At 28.2% G+C, this 5,508-nt stretch overlaps 1 protein-coding gene across 1 annotated transcript in view; it reads right to left on the reverse strand.

Annotated features, from left to right (window-relative positions):
- Positions 1-5,508, reverse strand: part of LOC105622332 — a gene marked incomplete at its 3' end in the record, with an annotated part of 62,219 nt that overhangs the window by 31,203 nt on the left and 25,508 nt on the right. The window lies entirely within an intron of this gene.

Here is a 5,508-nt window from a genome sequence, read left to right on the forward strand (position 1 = left end):
ATATATATATATATACACGTGTGTCATAAAAAAATCCATAGCATTAAGATATAAGTATTTATTTTTATAGTTTTTATAGTTTTTCGTGAAAAAGTGTCAAATATTATTGATGTTTTTCAAAATCACGTTAGTCTAACATCAATTCATATCTACGTTTACGATATTTCATAGTTGCCAATGAAGTGTAGTATTGTGCATGTTGTCATATTTTATTTGTTGACTGAATACAGGTAGAGTGCAAGTAAACATTTTGTAGAGATATTATAAAATGACTTTTTATTTTTAGATATTTGATTAAAAATTTTTAAATAGACTTTGAAAATATTGTTGCGCAATAAACAGAAGAAATATGTAGCGATCTTCTTGCCATTAAAAGAAAACTATTTAAGTGTGTTTAAAGTTAAATAAAACATTCTATGAATAGATATAAGAGAAGAAAATATTTCTCTGTTTAAATATGATGCTACAGGGATTTTTAGTTATAAACCTAATATTTTGTAATATTAATATAATACAACTTATTTATTCTAAATATGCATAATATCTCAGGTATACATCACATGTAAAAAGAAGCAGTTTTTAAAAATATAAGCTAGATAAAATATAAGCTTTAAATATAAGCTTTAAAAAATATAAGCTTTAAAATAAATAATGACTTGTTTATTTATTCTCTAAATCTGAATCAGTGGATAATCTGATATCAGTGCCAATATGCCACTGGTAATCAGTGAATTAAATGTGAGATTCCTAATCTAGCTAATCTTTATTATTATGATCTAACTAATTTTGTTTTGTGTTTAAATCCAATGAATACGATATTAGATTGAAATTAACATGCAAATATTAATATTTTAATTATATAATGCTCAAACATTCTTCCTTTTTTAGTTAAAGTTCACTGATTATCAATGCTAAGTACACTGGTAATTAGTGACTATTCTCTGATTCAGATTTAGAGAGTAATGTTCAAGTTATTTTTAATGCTATGTAGTCTCACGTTTTCTGTCATCAGGTAATTTCAAAAGGTGAAATTCAACAATTCCTTAAAGATTCGCTCGAGAAAGTGACTTCTCTTGTATTTTGAGGGTCGGATCGGTTCTCAAAACGTTCTGCTTCGCAAAAGCCTCGACTATTCAAGTAGCTATTGAAAACGCGAACGAAGCAGACTAGACTTCGAGTCGCTTCTCGAGTGTAATAAGGAATTAAAGGAGATATCTTCTAAATTGCGAATAACGGAGATTTTACAATTTAAAAATATTCTTGCGTTGTAACAAAGTATACTGCAAGAGAGAATGTGCATAGATTTAAAAATCATTAATTTTAAATACTCTAATAAGATAATAAAATTAATATTAATTTCCTATGTAAAAAGATAAAAACAAATTACAAAATTAAATTTATGTAATTTTTATAAGAACATTGGCAAATTATATCATTATTTTGCAATTTATAAATATGTGAATGTCCAGAGAAGGATCATTTTTCAATTTGAGCTAATCGGATACGAAATTAATGACAGAAATTATGGTTAAAGCCGCGTTTCATTTCGTGTATATAACTCGAATAATTCTGTTTACGTATACAATTTTGCTGAATAAGCAGATATTGTAATAACTTTGTAATACATACAGTTGTTCGACCAGGCTTATATCTTCAAATGGAGATTTATGTTAAAATTATAATCGTGATAATAATGTAATATGTGAGAAGCTGGATGCAGTAATAATATAACTTAGATTATTATTATTGTACATAAATTTTATTTTTGAATCTTCTTTCTCCTCTAATAAAATATACTCTAAATGAGTAATAACAAATATCTTGATATTTGTTTCTTTTCTTTAATATTACATTTAAATCTCAAACTCATTTTTTTACAACTTATACAACTTACACAAGTTACTCCTTGTGTTATTACAATTAATTTTGCATTTAATATTTGAAATAAAGAAAAGACAATACAATATATTATAAAAATTTATATAGCAATATATTATATAAGAATTATTATATAGCAATATATTTTACATTATGAGTTATAATTAATTGAAATTATAAGTATTTTGTATAAGAAAGAAATTGTGACAATTCTTTTATAATATTTGACATTAAGCTGCAGTATATACATGATCGACTATTGCTTTGTTATGTCGAAAATGATTTTTTATTTAAAAAAATTTTTTTGTGACTTTGTATGGTTTTTTATGTTCCGTAGTTTTGACAGAAAATGGTGCTTTGAATATAGATAGAAATCTGTTATTGAAATTGTATAAAAGTTTTAAATTATTTTTGCTAAAAGTGATACGTGAATGAAAATATATGACAATATTTTCATTAATTTAGCAGAATTAACAGATTTAAATTTCCAATATTGACTCTTTTATTAAAAGAGAACTCGCACAATAATAAGGGCTAAAAAAAGAAGCCTACTGCGGTTTGAAGCGTTACACGAGACGCGTCGTTTCTAAGGTAACTCGAAGTGAAATCTTTCTCTTCTTTTTTTTTTCATCTTTGTTTCACAGAACCGCTGAGTGGATGGAGAAAACTAACAAGCACTTTTTATTTAATTTTATTGATTATGTTCTCTTTTTTTAAGAATATTATATTATTCTGCTTGAGCTCATCGGTATTACAAGAAATTTATATAAAATATAGCATATAACGAGAAAACAAATTTTTTATGACAACTTGTGCGGGGAAAGTTGCCTAGTTTTTCATAATACATGTTACTCTACTATAAAACAAATCGTAATTTTCTTTGTAAGAAAAAAATAAAATATTACGCGATGAAAGGAAACCTTTAAGATTTGTATATTACTCTCTAAATTTTTTGGAGTAAGATGTCACTCCAAGAGAGAGTATTTCTCTTGCAACATGTTCGATAATCCTAAGATCTATATTTGATGTATGATGTATTTGAAGCGGCGTATCTCTCGTGACGTTAAAGGGAATTGCGTGTTCGTTTTAATAAAGATCGAAGCCCAAGAAAAACACTGTACTTTATTACGTTTCTAATTTTTTACACTTCGTGCTACGTGTCTGTTCCTAATCATGGATAGTTTTCTCGTTATCAACATGAAACACTCCCAAATAAACTTTTGAGGTAAAATTTCATGAGATCGGCTGGTTTAAATCATACATTTTACAGAGATATACATTTCAACTGTTTTCTTGTCTTGATAAGGAAGAGAGACACCCCAAGGTACCCTAAGGTTTAGTTTTAACAGCGTATTTCATATCAGCGTGTAAGATTTATTCGAATTCAGATATGATGATTGATTTTTAATCATCAATGTGTTTTTAAACGAACATTTTTGTAATGTTTTAACTATCACAGTAAGTAAAATAATATTTTAAAATGAATTATTTATTACAGTAAATTACATAACATTGTAATGATGCATCTCCAAGTGAATAATGTAAATTCCAATATCAATACTGCAGTACTCTGGGCATCAATCATCAGTTTTTGTTAATTTTCAGCCAATATTTTAAATAATTTAATTGAAAATGATATTATCCATTTTTTATATTGAACGTTCTGTTGTAATTTACTCAATGTGTGATGAAAAATAGCACTTGTGAACTGAATGTATTTTCAACGAGTATATTGTCAGCCTCAATTTTTCTATTGCAATTTTATCAAAAAACACGACGTTGTCACGTCATGCCAGACAACAAGCAAGATGAAATCGATTTTTGCCGGTATTTAACGAAACATTGTTAGCCATTCCCTCAGGTATAATCGAAATTATTTCCCGAGGATATATCATTTAATGCAATGCGTATCAACACGACTTGCAAAGCGTCCAAAAATCTGGCAGCTGATATTTCCACAAATTGCATACGCGTGCTTTTCACAAAATGTACGAATATTTTTAACTACCATACATTTTGCCACTTTGTTTTCCCCTTTTCTGTGAAATGCTATTTTTTGCAATATCGTTCGTTCATGGAGATAACGCGCATATCTCACGGAGCGGAAGCAATTCTGTGGGCAGCGAATAACTGCCGGGACATTGGTGCGCGTCGCGTGGACTACAATTTTACCACGTTCCTTCCAAACGACTACCCCAGTGGGAGAGCTCTTTCCGGTTATCGGCGTATGTTTATCGGGATTTTTGCTTCACTGGAACTAGTGAAATTCTGTGCTTGAGATAAGTGTGAATTGAATTTGAGTCTAAGATATTTTATAACGTGTCGAATGTATGATAAAATTCGAATCGCAATGTAAAATGTTTATTAGAAATATACTCACATTATATTAGATATATGTATCAAGATAATTATTCATGTGTGTAATTATTTTGCCTTTAATATCAATTAATTTTAATTAATATTTATTATTACATACTTGACATTAAATAGTATTGATTTATCTAAAATTATTTATTTAAAATTCAAGATTTTAACTGATTTGATTTTTGAGATTTGGTTATTTGTATGATCGATGAAAAAAAATTCGTTATTCCATTTGATTTATATCACGAATGTGGTATTATGTAACTTTTGTAAAGCTTTATATTGCAGCTCTTAGATATATATTCTTTGTTTTGTTGTTGAAACATGTTATTACTTCCGATAAAACAATGTCAACGCGTTATGTAAAGTACAATAATAATCAACGAGTTAAGAATGAAAGAGGAAAGAAGTATTAGTTTTTAAAAAGTTTTTAGATTAGTATTTAAAAAAAAGAGTTAAAAGAAGAAATAATTTTATTAAATCACTATGTAATCTCTCTACCATAAGATTTACTTTAATGAATGAATAAAAAAATTGATGTGATATCCATTCGTACTAAGTTATCGATTTGTTCGTTTTCTTCATGCATTTTTTAGTGTAATTTATCGCTGTAGAATGGACAATTTTAATGAGGTCGAATATATTTGCATTTCGTGGAGATTAAAACGTTTAAAAAAACTTGTAAAGTTCGGAGAAATTTCTTGGTTGTATTTCATTACATCTACAGTTTTAAATATATCATAATATTTATAATTAATTTTAATTAATTTTTAATTATACTAATACCTTTATAGTTTGATAAAAAGATAATCATCTTTTTCGAAGGGATACATCTATTAAACAATTTGGAATATAATTTATGACGATACAATAAATTTAGTATCTATGTTCAATTTGAAATCTAAAAAATATGCCATTTACATATTCATCGTTTTTCTTCAATGAATAAACTGTATGTGCTGATTCAACTTTTTCATGAATGCTTTTGAGATAGGTTAATCGTTCGATGGTCTCATGTGCGAAATAGCAAGTCGCTAGTCGCTTTTTCCGCGATGCGGCTAGCCCCCGAGGGTCGGATTGATAAAATAGAGCAAAAGCTCCCATCGGTGCCATCTTGGAATGTCCCCTGAAACTGAGAGCGTATTTCACCAGTTGGTTTAACTTGTTTTCCTTGATTCACCGAGAGGCTGTCGTAGTAAACGATGGCTGACGTAAACTCCGAAATCTCTCTACGATTTCTTGTCGTTCCTCATCTCTCTCTCTCTC

This window comes from Atta cephalotes, assembly GCF_000143395.1.
Source record: "Atta cephalotes unplaced genomic scaffold scaffold00043, whole genome shotgun sequence".
Lineage (NCBI taxonomy): Eukaryota > Metazoa > Arthropoda > Insecta > Hymenoptera > Formicidae > Atta > Atta cephalotes.